We start from the raw sequence: 16,313 nt of genomic DNA, 5'->3' as shown, positions 1-16,313 counted from the left end.
CTTTTTAAAAATAAGAACGAAAAATGTTTTTATGGCAAAATCGATTTATTTTATTCAAAATAGTTCCCTTCCCACTCAATACAGCGATAAGCATGGACTAAAAGCATGTCTAACAAGTGTTCTAGATCGTCAGTCAGGATGTCCTTCAGGATGTCGGTACAAGTCTATTGGATGGTTTCCACGTCCACAAAACTCTTTCCTTTTAACGGCAAATGCATTTTAAAAAAAATGTAAAAGTCGCACGGTGTCGAATCAGGCGAATACGGGGAGTGGTTGACATTTAAAATATGATATGTAGTCAAAAAATCGGTCACGAGTGTCGATCGATGAAAGACAGAATTGTGTATTAACCGTTTGGCCCTGTGGAACGAATTTTTTTGTGTACAATGCCCTAATTTCTCATTTGCTTATATTTTAAACAATAAATAATATTTGAATTATACTTTGATCACAAAAAAAAATAATATTAAAAAAAGAATCTTTCTCTCATTTCAATATATTATTTCGTATTCGGAAAATACGACCTTGAAAAAAAATAGATACACGTATATACCGTTAGGAAAAGCAACCTGTATATACAGTGTTATTTTTTTAAAACCTGACAGTCCAACTTTTTTATTTGAAGTAATAGACTAGTACTTGCAAATGCAAAGTTGTAGGAAATAACTTGATTAAGAAATATTTACAAATATTTTTTTCCGGTGTTGCCATTTAAAAAAATATCATTTTAGTAGCTACTGCAGAAATCTGGCAACACCGGAAAGAATTATTTGTAAATTTTTCTTATTTTTTTTAAAAGAAGCGTCTTTCCAAGAACTTTTAAAACCTAGTTTAAAAAATTTGATTTGATTGAATATTCACAAAGTTATTCTAATTGTTATAAGTACAAAAATTCGACCAATGTTTAAACAAGCGCCAGAGCTCTCCTAATTATTGGATTCGAATTTTTCAAAAAAAGTTTGAAAGCTTGAGGGCCCTTCTATATGCGATTAAATTTTCAAATACCTAACGGCCTTGGTTCTTGCTGTGTAAAATTTTGAAAATTTGCAATTTTTTTTTCAAAATCTGGATTGCAAAGTTATTATGCAAAATCTATCGAGTCGATTTTGATGAAATTTGGTGTGAATATTCTACATAACATGAAGTTTTCTTGAGCCAAGTGTAAAGGTCCTATACCCAATTTAAATACCCCAAAAAAATTTCCTAAAAAATATTGTTTTTTAACCCCATTTTTGCGATTTTTTCGATTTTTACCATAATAATCATGATTCATTCGATTTGTAACTAGTCACGTTTTGTAGAAAACTTAATTACAAACATATTTTTCCTCTTCCATTTTCGCAAAAAATCAACTCTTGAAAAGATACATAATTAAATAGGAAGAAAAATATGATATTTTTAGAATTTTTTTAACATATTGTGCCGCCAAAAGTTAAGCTCACGTTTTTTTTATGCGCATAGAAAAATTTTCATTTCTAGTGGTATTTGAAAGCCAAAAAGTCAAAAATCTCCGTGGATATACGATTCACCCAAATATGGCTTTTTGAAACAGATACCGTCTGGACTAATTTGTTTTAGAGAGACCACAGATTGTAATATATCCGTTTAAAAAAAAGATGGTTCAACTTTACTTGATTGTGTAGAAAACGTAAGAGTAAAGCATGTCATCATGTTAGATAACAAGCAGCGATACTGATATTCTGCTCTGATCTCTACTCGGTGATTATTTTTTCGTGATTGATAATTTGACGTAATGTAAAAGGTGTTGACAGAGACTAGCCGACACGCGACTGTCACACGCTAACTTGATGAAAGCTAATTATGGTAAGGGGTCTTACTACATTTTAAAATAATTTAAAATTAACTTTCACTTTAATATTTCTTACCAAATTCAAACCAAATTAGAAAGCTAGCCATCATTATTAAAGATATATATTATGAGATAACAATTTTATGGAAGGTTTAAGATATATCTTAAAAACGATTCCGTTATATAGGTTCTGATAGAATATTATACAGGGTGATTCAAAAAACCGCTGACAGACTTCTAGGGTAATACATAAAAAATTAAGATGAAAAGTTTTAATAAACATAGGGTCGCAAATACCTCCTTAACGAGATACAGGGCGTCAAATTTTCTGTAAAATTAAACATTGTCTGCAATAATTCCAAAATGCCTGAACATTTCTATTTCAAATTTGCTATGCGTAGTTAGCACCTTAAGACCAATGTTTGATGTACTGCTCAAAATTTTATGAGCAGCAGTGTCGTAGAGACGGGGTCAACGTGACCCTTTTTAAAAAATATTTTCTACGCCACTGCTAATTTTGTCAAAAGGGCACTAATTTCGTGTAAAGTGTTTAATTGTGTATCGAATTGGTCTCTTGCAAAATTTGGTTTCAAGCAAGCATTTTTAAGAGAAGCACCTTTGTAGAAAATTTGTAAATCCAATTTTATTTTCATTCATTTTAGTTTCGCATAGTAGGCTTGTGCTATTCAAAATAAAATTAAACATCGCCTGTCACTAATGTCAATGTGTACAAGTGAGTTAAGTAAACTAGATTATAAGCTTCTTTTGTCATTTTTACGCTTTAATTTTACGGAAACCTTGATCTCGTTAAGGAGGCATTTGCGCCCTATGTTTATTAAGACTTTTCGTCTTAATTTTTCATGTATTACTTACCCCTGGAAATCTGTCAGTGGTTTTTTGAATCACCCTGTATATCTCATCATTCAGGGAATATGTGAATAGAAGAATGGAAGCTGATGACATTGACAACAAACAAACTTTATGAAAGGAATTACCCGACATTTTTCATATTTTCAAAAAATGCCTGAAATATATAAGGATCCCACCAAAGCTCTGCATTCTAAATGGCCCGTTAAATTAATATCTATCTTTAAACATTTATTCCCTTTAGTACATCCTTAAGTGTGAAGTTATTCATTCAGTACTCGTTACTTTTACGCCACATTTGTTTATTTTGATTTACAACAAAATTTTCAAAGAAATTGTCATTAAATTCATATAAAATAGAGGGTTTTATTTTATAGCATCCATAGATGCATTAATTGAACTTAAATGATTAGTTCGATTTAAAATCAACAAAATCTTAAATCACGAACGAATCACTTTTCTAGCTGCACAAACAGGCAATTTCTTTTTGAACCTAAAAATTAAAAGAATTGTTTTTTTTATATTAACCTTATAGAATAACATCGTATCGACTGTTTCCAATGTGTCATGTACAACTTGTGATACATAAAATCTAAAAATTGTATGGCTTACTACGAATTTCTCGTATTGCACTAATATTTACTTATTGATTTTATAAACCTTTTACATGCATATACATTATTTAAATATATTATTTTAATTATATCATGGGTGGTTCTTACGTGTAACCCATTAATAACCAAGATAGATTATATTTAAAAAAGTTCCAGTACTTCACTAAGTATAGGTAAAAAATGTGTTTTCAACTATATTAACCAATGGTGACGTCAGTGGGAGACAACCACAATTAAGAATCCCAGAACTTGATTTGTAGTTGAAATTGAAAGAAAAGAAGAGATAGAAAATTGAAGAAATGAGAAAATATGAAAAAAATGTTTCCAAGATTTCTTGGCTATTAATTTCATAAATCTATATCAAATATCTTACGATATTATGCGTAAATGTTATATTTTCTAAAAACTTTAACAACCTGTATAATCGTTTAAAATAGTCTAAAGATATTTAAATTTCTCTTTGTTTTTATAATGGTTTTTATTTTCGTAGAGTAAAATGAATAATTTGACGACAAATGTTTAGTCTTCGTTTTTTATAATTAAAATCTATTCCGTTAAAACATACCTACATCAGCAGATGCGGAGTAATACCAAAAATAGAGATTTATTTATATAAATTTCACATTTGTTGGTGTTAATTTTGTAATACATCTTTGTTTACATACCAAAGTTGAAATTTACTTGTTGTATTTTTTAAATATCCAGCTAGTATAGAGATTAAAAAGTCAATTTATATGCTAAATAACACAATCAGGAAACTCCAGAAAATACAATTAAATTTGAATGTACAGAGTTTTATTAAACCCAAATTATAGTAATAAAAACTCTTAACTAAATTCAAATAAGTATTACTTCCTTACAATACATAAGCTGAAAAGAAGCAGCCACTTAAGATTCTTTCCCACTTAATTTTTGTTTTTCTTTCAATTAAAATTCAATCTTCTCTTTGATTTCCATCAACAGTTTTTACATAATTCGATTAAAAGGGTCTTTACAGCTGTTACAAGGTACGAAAAAAGGGACATCAGAAAACAAATTAGTAGTAGTAAGGCAGGAGGGGAGTAGGTATTTATTGATTTCATTAAAAACATCTCGGTCTTTTCCAGTTGAGGTGTTTCGTAATTACCACGTTCTCCAAATTTCAGAACAAATTTTCTTCTGTTCCTCTTACGCTGATTTGTTGCTGATATTTAAATGTCTGGTAATTACATGAAATTGTGGTTAGCTTAAATATAAGGCAGGTATAAGCATAAATTATATTTAATTTTGTGTTTTTATATGCAGCCTACAGGCAGCAAGTGATTTTAATAAATTAATTTCTCGTCTTGATCGTACTTTGAAGGAAATGGGGAAAATAACATTTTTTAAGCGACTGTATCAAAAACATTGGCTATCCCGATTTATATAATTTATTTTATATCCAATGTGTCCCTAAATTAGACTGTAATATTTTAAATGTACATAGGCATAAAGCACTTGAAAATGATTATTTCAGATACGCCCAAAACTGTTACTGTTCAGAACCCAATGGTTAATAAATAATATCTAATTTTATTCACAAAATTATGGGGTTTTCCTCAGTTTTTTTTTGTATATTGACATCTCTAAATACTTGACACAAAACATATATACCATGAAAATGTCTGTTTTAAATTGCATACCATTTGGATAGGAAGTAAATTATCAATAACATAAATATCGATTATTCAAAAATTTTTTGTTGAACTTTATTGAATTTGGAAACAGCAATACTGTATAAAATAAGTATTGGTACTAAAGCAGCGTAACGCAAAAAATGTCATAAAAATAAAATTTCAAAAATCTTAAGGACCAGCTACCTACATAAAGTTAAGGAAAATTCATAGAATCAGAAAATAACCGAACTTTATATTTGTAAACTCTATTGTTCATTTTATACTATTGATCCTTGTGTCCTTCAAAGTGCTTCCTTCCCCTATTCATACACTTTTCTCTGCGGTGTTTCCATTTCGCGAAGCGGTCCTGGATAGCTTCATTTGAAATCGTCTTTAAAGTCGGTGAAGAATTTAATTTGATTTCATCAATAGTCTGAAAGCGACGTTCTTTCAGCACTGATTTTAATTTCGGAAATAAGGAAAAATAGCAAGGAGCCAGATCTGGCGAATAAGGAGGTTGAGGGAGAACAATAATCTGATTTATCGGCCAAAACTGACGAATGGATAAAGTTGAGTATGTGAGAGCATTGTCATGGTGCGAGAACCATGCGTTGTCTCGCTACAACTGTGGTCTCTTTTTACGTTTTTTTTAGGTAACCATTGTAAAACCTTGATGGTACAAGGGTTCCATACGATTTTTTTCTGTTGTTCGGTCATCAAACGAGGAACAAATTTTGCTACAACTCGATGCATTTTCAATTTCTCAGTAAAATATTCATGGCATGACCCAATTGAGATGCTAACCTCTTCTGCAGTTTTTCTGACAGTCAGTCGGCGAGTAGCACACACCAAATCTTTGAGTTTCTGAACGTGAGAGTCATCAGTTGAAGTCGAAGATCTTCCTGGTCGAGGATCATCTTCAATTGACTGACAACCACTTTTAAATCGTGAAAACCATTCGTAACATTGTGTACGACCCAAAACATTTTCTCCATAAGCTTGTTTCAACAGTTGACGGTTTCGTGAAAATTTTCCCCAGTTTCCCGCAAAGTTTTACGGTTGTTGTTCCAAAAAATTGCACATGTCAAAAAAAAAACGAAAACTTAATGAGATATCAACAATCCAAGAACATATGGTTACAGAGATTATACGCAACACAATGCTGCCAACTGCGTATCACTAAATATCTTCATTAGCGCGCAATTCAAAAAGTTCGGGTATTTTCTGAACAACCTAGTAAGACAGTGTTTTTCATCAACAATCATGTGATAATTAAATTGTTTTTCATTCTTAAATTACAAATAAAAACCTTCTTTATCTATTTTCCTGAATTGTTATATATCTTGATAGCACTAATTGTTACTTCATGAACCATAATTGCGTAGAGAGGGAAAGAGAAAATATCTTTACATGAAAAAAAAATGTATTCGGGCGTATTTATTGATATCTTGTGTGACACAGATGAGAATTTTTGAAACATGTTAAAATTATACCCTTAAGTGACAAACATGTTAGAATTAACACAATAAATTATATACATTAAAAAAGTATGCGCCTTGTATAAATTTGTATAGTTGTACATCAGTAGTTCATGATTTTTTTACTACTAATCGAAAATAGCTATCTATTTGAAGACTACATACAAACAAAAATAGTTTAACGCCGCTACAAAGGAAAGCGTTCGAAGCAAACAACGAATTCCACCGAATTTTAGAATTGAGATAGCTTGAAGTGGATTTTCAAGGGACGCGAATATTACACGCCGACTCCGATGCCAATAGACATAATAGAACTTGTTTTTAGAGTTCGGAAGTCGATTTCGAAATAATGGGAAATGGGTATTTTTAACAATTTATGTTTTCGAACATTACTGCTAAAAGCATTTCATGTTCAATTTCGAGTTGAAAGCAAACTTTTCGCAGTAAAAGTATTGCAATAAACTTTTTTAAATTCGATTTTCTATTGATTGTTTATATAGGGTATTCGTGCTCTTGGGTTTATTTAGGAATGCGGGTTAAAGTTCGAAAGTTTCATTATAAAAATCTTGCTTACAACTCATTCTACATTAACTTTTATTTAATAAAGTATTCAAACATCCTTCGTAAATAATGCGAATACAGTGTTTATCGTTGGAAACCGGGAGAGATGATTAAATTAGGAAAGGAAGGAAAATGACATTGATGATGACTTTTTCTATTCAAAACGTTACGAAACTCTAAGATATAATATACAAGTATTATTGGATATCTCCATTTTTCGCAGTTTTCTGTCTGTTCTGAAAGCATAGTAGCAATCAGATTTCTTCTTTAAACTGAAATCAAAACACCAAATTTTGACGTAGATATTAGTCTCAGACGGTTATTTTTTACTTTTTCTAAGAAAATTGTTTTATGTCGAACAGAATACTTTGAATGTTTCTTCAAGTTTACAATTTACAGTTTACAATTACAACTATTTGTGTTATTTTTTATTTTTGGTTTTTCAGTTTTTTAATAAATTTTCAGAAATATTACTGTACAAATTTTAATTGGCAACTGTTGATTGCTTGAGAAATTATTTTACAACAGAGAAGCTTTCAAATCGATGTTTGATATTTTACTTGACAAAATAATCTTATCTCTAATCATTCCGAGTAAGAAAATAACAGCTAAAGTGAATGAATATTCCTTTATTATCAAGATACTAACAGTGGCGGGAAAAATGTTTGATATATTTAAGATTCTAGCCATACGAGGTTAAATGAGGTAAAAATCTTAAAAAGGCTATAATATAATTTAAAGTAGTAGTCCAATCAGTTGGAAGTTTTGCCTGTGAAGTGTTAGGGGAGTTTTGCAAATTGGTATACTTATAGATTTTGACGTGCTCTTTCCTAATTTTTATTTGCATATTGCATAGCTGCCACCGACAGAAGCAGCAGCACGACAACATTCGTTCCCAACCTATCACCAGGTTCCGCAGTGGTATGGAGTTGGAAAAAATGCAGAGCGGTGAGGATGGAAAACAAGCAAGAATGGGCTAATTCCTGTCACCACACTCGAGCCCCCAGCTCCAGCAAACTAGCTCAAACTAATTTCTTGCAAATGTAAAAAAGGATGTCGGGGAGCTTGTGGGTGCAGAATGGCTGGACTAAAGTGCTCCGTTATCTGCGCGAATTGCAATGGTACCTGCGACAATTCGGATGTTGATATGCAAGACAGTGATGAAGAGGAAGATACGGAGACAGTTCCTCAGCAAACCTTCGACGAAATTGAGGAACAAGGTGATGGAAGTCGAAGAAGAGAACCCTATCGCGGATAACTTAGAAGAACTTCCTATCCGTGAGATTTTGCTCAGAAGACGAAGAACTCGCAAAACCTGGTCCATCAAGGATAGCAAAGCGAAGGAGAATGCACTAAATTTAGTCAACAGTGCAACACATGTGGATTAGGTCTACTGCGGATACCACTAAAAAAAAGGCGCCAGGAACTCTACGTCACTCTAGGTGATGTGGAAATTAGTTTGTTGGCCAATAAGCGTGTTGGAGTAGATTTTGCGGCGCTCGTACGCCGAAACTATTCATTTCACAGAAAAAAGTTGGTCCATAAATTATAGGAAATGTTCTCTAGTTTAATTTATTACATAACTATTTTCACCGTAAAGTGAGTCGGAAAGGAAATATCGTCGAAAAACTGATTTGGAGCGCCATTTTTCCAATATGGCGGCTACTTCCGGAAAAAAAAAGAGGTGGCAAAGTAAAAATTCGGAAAGAGCACGTAAAAATCTATAAATATACTAATTTTCAAAACTTCACAGGCGACCCCCTTCTTGAACGCCAACTGATTGGACTATAGCCCCACATTGGAGGGTTGTAACTTCCCAGATGAAAGTGGTTATTACGCGATTTATTTATATGGAAAGCATAATTTTTCCAGGAACTGTCTAAAATTCGTTCATATTTCTTTTATAGTTCTTATATTAGATCACTCATTATCTCCTTATCTGTGTATATCGCCACCGTGGTAGCATGGTCGGTCGAGCATGCGGTGGCAAGCATTTCTCGGCTAGACTTCCTATTCTGGTCCGGGTTCGATCCCTGGCAATGTCGATGGATAATGGGTGTTTGTCCGCGTTTTTTCAAGTGTAGCCTCCTTCCGCACAGCCTTTGGCTTTGGATTTGGGGGTTGTCTCATGTCTGTGGTGTGTTTCACGTTTTATGTTTTATAATAAATATATCGATTTTATTTCTTAAAACTATATACAGTTTACATACTATACGGTAGATAATACTGAACAATATGAGCAAAGATGAGTTAATTCACATTTTGTATCAGTTTACATGGCCATTCTACAACTGCGTAATATAAATAACTGAATCTTGCCTGTTCCCTTTCTTTGACAGTGTAACTGTCAGTAAGTTTCCAGTTTAATAAATAGCGGCGCAATTTCTCCGTCATTTTCCTCAAACCGACATTCGCGGTGACGTGAGGGGTTGCAAACCACTACCCGATCCCGGCGCGTAATCTGACTGTTGATAGCCTTTATCTGAAGAATGTTAGACTGTGTAATAGGATATATAGATAAGCTGTGGAAACATTTACACTTAGCTAAAGAACTATCTTGTTTGTTTTCTAATTTTGCTTCGCTGCCCGCAGGGTTTAGCATTCCGCTTTGTTTGTTTAAATACATTTCGCTGTACTAATAGGATTTAACTACTGCTATTAAATTCTCTTTGTGGGAAAAGTTTTTTATTGTACTAACACTTCAGATAAGTTATCACTGTAGCTATTAAATATCTAAGACCATGTATGGGAAATTATATAAGCAGTGTTGAGAATTTAAGTTTTCATATTCCACCATTATTGCATTTGTATCTGATAGAAATATATTCACACGGTTCAAGTATGAGAATATCTTAAAAATTAATGGCAAAATGCCAATATTTCTTGAAAGCAACATCCCAAATATTTGATTGAACAATTTGCGGGCAACCAGTTTCGTCATCTGATTAGTCTTCTTGATGTTTTGAGAGACATATCGTTTTCTTCTTAAGAAGAAACTCTGAAACTGGAGATCAAATACCCTTGACATATAGTTCTGGTGCTTGGTTTGAAGTCACTGGTCTGTGTTTCGGTCCTAAATTTGTAGTTAGACGTGGATTATAAAAATATGGATCATCCTTTTCTACAGCGACTATTCGTAGACCTATTATAGACTTGCATGGTCTTTGGGATGCGACTTTAGATTTCTAATTAAGCCCCACAATACACATATTTTTCACCTTCACACTTACATAATTCATGGATTGCAATTTACTATTCTTCATTGGTCTTCAACTTTTATTCAGTAAGTTAACTCCTTCGATTGCCCTGTTACTAACTTTTTAACTTGCGTCTATCTAGGGATTCGTGTTACCGTTTTTAAACCTTACTCTCCGTCCTTTCTTGCATAAGTACCTTAACAGTGCAACTAGCTACGCCGCAGGAAGGATCGTTTTCCTACCATTGCTACCGTATCAATCTTGATGCTCAAATAGTTCTCATGTCTTGGTCCTCAAGCTCCATTATTTTGACTTCCTACTTCCATCAAAGCATTCAAATGATCTCATACTAACTTGAATTTCATCTAGTATGAGTTAGTTGATGTTAGGTCTTCCTGACAGAATAAATAACAACTCCATAGATTTATACGTTCCTCAATAGTAATTCCATTACATATTTCTCAATGGCTATCATTCCAGCTTAAACTGTTCCAAGACTAACTAAAAGTGGGCTAACTAAATATATTCTTAGACTAAGGATGACCCTTAATGAGGACGACCCCAACGGCCGCGTTAGAGGTCCTTCTGGGGCTGCCGACCCTCCCTACATGGATTATGAGGGAGGCGATGGCGGCATACCTTAGGATAAGGGACGCCGGCGGTTGGAGAGCTAAAGGACGCACTGAGGGCCATGCTGCCGTGGCCCTCAGGGCGGAGAGGGACATCCCAATATCCGCCAGGAGGGTTACGGAAGCAGAGGACCGGTTTAGGTTAGGAAGGAAGTATATGTCATCACTTTCCCCTCCAGAGAGCAGTGGATCCCTAGTGTGCTATACTGGTGGATCTCGGGTAGAAGACGAGTTTTCAGGAGCAGGAATTTATTTGGAAGGCAGCGGCATCCAGGAAAGCTTTTCACTGGGTATGTATGCTACAGTCTTCCAGGCTGAGGTTTTTGCTATTTTGATGATAGCAAGCAAGGAGGAGGTAAGGAATTGTGCAGAGGAGAAGATTTTTATCTGCTCCGACAGTCAGGCCGTGCTCAGAGCGGTTAGCTTCCCGAGACTAGGTCTGCCCTTGTCCAAGAATGTGAAGACGCTATAGAGTCATTGGCCAGACGAAAAGAAGTAGAGTTGGTTTAGGTCCCAGGCCATAGGGGCATCCCTGGTAACGAGAGGGCGGATCAATTAGCTCGTCTTGGGTCCAGGGGACCTGGACAGGGACCTGAACCAATCTTAGGTATCACACGAGGCAGCATTAATGGGGCCCTCAATAAGTGGGCCTATTAAACTTTAGGTCTGGATTGGAGGAGAAATAGAGGATGCAGGCAGGCCCATAGTTTTATACATGGACCTAGCAAATCCAAGACAAGATGGCTGCTGAGCCTCAGTCGAAGAGCCCTAAACCAAATGGTGGGGGTTCTGACAGGCCACTGCAGATTTAGGAGGCATTTAAGCTTAATAGGAATTGAGGAGGACCCTCTATGCCCGAAATGTGGCGAAGAGGAGGACACCCCTGTCCACCTTCTGGGACAGTGTGCAGCCTTTGGGAGAATAAGACATAAAGTCTTTGGTGCTGAAGAGCTGCAAGGGGTTGAGGTGAGAGGCCTTCCATGGACCAAAATCCTGGCGTTCATTAGGGCATCGGGTAGGTTCGAGGAGGGTCAGAGCCAGAGAGTGGTTAGGTGATGGGACGGCGGGGTAGGCAAAAAGGGCCCACTTGTGGCCTAATTGCCAGGCTGAGGCCGCCCCTTTACTACTACTACTACTACTACTAAGGATGAACCTCTCTTTAACCCAATACATCCTATACACGAAAACTCTCTCTCATGTATATGGTTCAATGAAAATTTCAAATATGAATCTTCCGTTATAAAGGTCCTATTCATCCTTTTTTGAAATGTAGATAGATTTACTTTAAAGCCTATTCTATGAATTAAAACATAAAGTAAAGAAGCTAAAACGATGAATATTGTGTTCTAGTTACATAGTAATATATTAAAACACATATGCCTAAAGATTCTTAGTATGATTTAATACGAAAATAAGATACAAACCTAAATATAAAGTAGGTAAAGAAATATTTTCATCTTTAAAATATGGTTTATAATGATTATGGTAATCAATACTTGCTAACATCCTAATCATTATCTTTTGCGTTCGAAAAATTTGAATAGAAGAACTTCTCAAAGTAATACTCCATAATCAATATAAGATTGAAGCAAAGAAAAATATGCAGTCTTGAAAGTATTAGAACTAGTCAGTTTTTTAATTGACTCAAAAAAGGCGAGAAGCCTTTTTTAAACTCCTTCACATGGGTACACCAGTTAATCCTGTTACCTAATACCAAGTAGTTTATTTTTTTTAATTTCGCAATATCTGTTGAAGTTATAGTAGAAAAGATTCGCACATCTTGAATGTTGTCAAAACTAAGATTTAATTTGTTCAATAAGAATCATTCATTTCATCTCGAGTAAAAGCAATTCGTAATTGTTTCTTGCTGACAATATAAATGTTGTATCATACGAAAATTGCACTGAAGGTCTAACGATGCGGCAACATAAAATGGTACAAATCATTGACGAAGATAAAGAATAACGAGACTCCAAGACAGAATCCTGATTTGACAGGTTGAAAGTCATAATGACATTATTTACAATATTCCGCTGACAATTGCTAAAGTAAGAATTAATGAGATTCCCTTAATCCCACAGCACCTTTTAGGCTTTTAAATATTGTTCAAGTTCCGATATTGTAAATTGAAATTAAATATGTTATACCTCTTCTTTCCACAAAATCAAAATTGAAAAGCAAGGGCAAATGCCCCATTTCCTGTTTCATTATCTGCTTATTAGTTCTTAACCAATTCTCTTCTTTCAAAAGATAGTACATATTCAATTAATTAAGGGAATTTAAATGTTGAAATGCAAATAATTTTTGTTAATACTGTTCAATTCATATTCGAATTTAATTAAGTAATATGAATATATTTATCCGCTATAATCAATATAATTTGTTATCTGTTGCAGTTCCATTTCCCAAGAGATGGTGTGATATATTTTAAATAAACGTATTTCCGCGAGATATGGCATAGGTGGCCAGATTCGCACTTGGTATTCCGGAGAGGGCACAATGAAAAATAAAAGTATTTACTTTGAAACACGAGGAAATCCTATTAGAAAAATTGTGTTCGTAAATCATTTGGTGGCATTAAGTATAAAAGGTCTGCAGAATGATCAGTAATTTGGCCGCTATCTAAACAATACCGCGGCAGCGCGAAACCACGTGACTCGATTTCTTAACATGAGAGAGCATTTTGCGTGCTTGGCCGCTATAAATTACCGCATAGGCGGCCGCGGTCAAAGGATGATGTACGAGGGAAACCACCTCGCGGGTGTTTAGCATGGGCGCACGTCACAAATTTGGTTAAATATACACAATGATTTATATCAGGAGGTGAAAAATTACGAATCTGGTTTAGAATCGAATTTTAAGCAATAAAGACAAAATTCCATTTTTCTCTACGGCTTATGCAATGGTAAAAAGTTATCAGAATTATCATAGATTTCGACAGTGTGGAGTTACTAATCGTAATACAAGTAGAACGTAAGTTTTTTTTAAGACCTCTATTCTCATTTCTGCTTCTCAACGTTTAATAATATTTCTATTCTTCTAGAATTCTCTTGCGTACTTCGCATCGATGACTTTCCAACTGAGTGGTCTACCATGTTTTCTTATTGTGGAAGAATTCATTTCCATATTTTTATTGGCCATCTATAAGAATTTATTGAAACTGTTTGTCATCCTTATTTCCCAATTATTTGAATCCTACGTGCATAAGAGGTCTACTATTTTCTAATGTATATATTTAGAAGAATATGAATATAGATCTTTGTCGTTTTCTTCAATAGTATCATTACTGTTAGCAATGGGTTCAAACGGATCGGTATTTGTTCAATCCTGTCAGAAATACGAGCACTGTGACGGTGCTTCTATGATAAAGGGAATATGATTTTGTTTTTAGGCTGATGAATTTAGACCCAAAAATTGAAAAATTTCACCACATACAACGACATGTAGAACAAGCATGGTTTACAGTGTTGCAACATAACTATTCTTATCAGACCAGTGGAAAAAATATTCTCAAAGAAGAATGCCTATAGTTCTAATTCATTCCGAGGCTTCTAATCTGATTATAAAAAATACGCAATGGTTAAACTCAAAAGATTGTCGGGAGTATCAAAAATTTCCGAATAGACATCAACCATCCAGATGCTTTTCAAAAACTTGGACTATATAGATTTGCTAATCGTCACACTGGTGACGAAAATAAAGAAGACTTTTTGATAGAATAAAAATACCATGTTATTCTTGAGATGGCCAATTACATACTCCACAAGTAGAGAAGTGTATTGTTTCAATTGGAACTTAATTGTCTCTTTCTTAACCCATCGCACAGTGGGCAAAAATAGAAACAATTCGAGCCATGCGCCAAATTTGGCAAGGCTTTTTTTTAACAGGAAAGAAGCCATTAGGTCTTGTATAACCCACAAATCTAATAATCGAAAAATCCAATAAATCCAAATCCCTAAACACCCGAACTCTATAACCACGTAAATCCTAAAACCTATAAACGCCTAAACTTTCATTAACGCCAAAACCCATCAATCACAATAGTATATTAAACAACAAGGTTTTAAAACGACTCTTTGCACACGAGCGAGACATATTGGTGGACCGACTGGAAAGAAACTAATATTTAATATTTATGGTAACATTTGAACATTCCTTCAAGGTTACGCTGGGAAAAACAGTATTATTGTGCACCTTGTTTTCGGCAATTGAGAATATTTTTGGTGTCGTGTTTTTAGTGCAGTTTTTCAGCGTGCGGTCGTTGTTTTCTTGTTGTATTCCAGTAGACGATCGTTGTTCTGGTTCTGTGGCAGCAGAAGTCACTGAAGACTCTATCTTTTTCGAAACTTCTATTATATTTCTCAAACAGTCATCAACGTAGCCTTCGGCAACTGTACTGGATTTCCACCCTCCATGGCGTTTGAGGGCAAGTAGATTTGAGCCAGAATTGACTAAAATTGTGGCCGATGAACGCCGAAAACAATGTCCCGTGTAACTTTCTGGATTCTCTAGCATCAAAAACTTGGCGAATTCCCTAGCCATGTTTCCAATTTTGTTGATGCCAACGTTTTGGCTTGAACATTTTCCGTTTTGATAGTTTAAAAAAAAACCTGCCTGTCTTCAGATTAGGAGGACGAAGAGCACTTTTTTAAGATAGTGTAAAGGTTTCCTGTAATTGTAAAACACCTTGGCACCTTTGTTTTTGTATTCTTCAGTTTAATCAGCCGAAATCTTTGGTGTCTTCTATTTTAAGATAACATAATTCCTCCCTTCGACATGCCCCAGATAGTCCAACTGCCACCACCGCCTTGATAAGTAAATATTTGTCGTCTGATGTGTTTCGTTAAAAACCGGCAAAAATCATCTGTGAGGATTTGTGACTTCTTTGGGACGTAGTTTTCGGATTTTCGTTTGATTAGCGCTTGCAACTTTTTATAGCTTCCAAGATCTATGTTGTGATTGGCACTTAACGTTGACTTGAGCATCGAAAAAATCATCCACAACGTCGAAGATTTATATTTCTTAGATAGCTCTTCAAAATACACCGTTACTGCGTTTTCTGAGAAAGTTTGGTAATTTTTGGCTAATCGCCAGTCCATAAATCGGCTTAACTCAGCTTCATACCTGCTTTTGGATTTTGTGGGCAGCAGTTCCGAACATATTTCGCTTGCTTTCTGTAAAATCTCTTCAGAATCACATTTTCACACCCAAACTTCGGGAATTCAACAATTTTTTAAGTATCTAATCAACAAAATAAAGGAGCCGTGATGGTTGCTATGAAACTCAGCCAACTTGAAACATTGCATAATTTGGGTGACAACATCAAACAAAAATCACAATCTGGAGACGCGTGTGCAAAGATGACATAAACCTGTGCAAAATGTTTAGCACACGGCGTGTGCAAAATACCGTTTTCAGAGCGTGTTTTCCGTGCGCAAAACCCCTTTTGCAAGGCAGTCGTATAAAAAATCCATTAATTCCAAAATCGATAAATCCCAAAACCCATGAAAACCTAATTAATGA

Source organism: Anoplophora glabripennis, unplaced genomic scaffold (genome assembly GCF_000390285.2).
Source record: "Anoplophora glabripennis isolate ALB-LARVAE unplaced genomic scaffold, Agla_2.0 scaffold165, whole genome shotgun sequence".
NCBI classification, from domain to species: Eukaryota; Metazoa; Arthropoda; class Insecta; order Coleoptera; family Cerambycidae; genus Anoplophora; species Anoplophora glabripennis.
Note: the sequence above shows the minus strand (reverse complement) of the source record.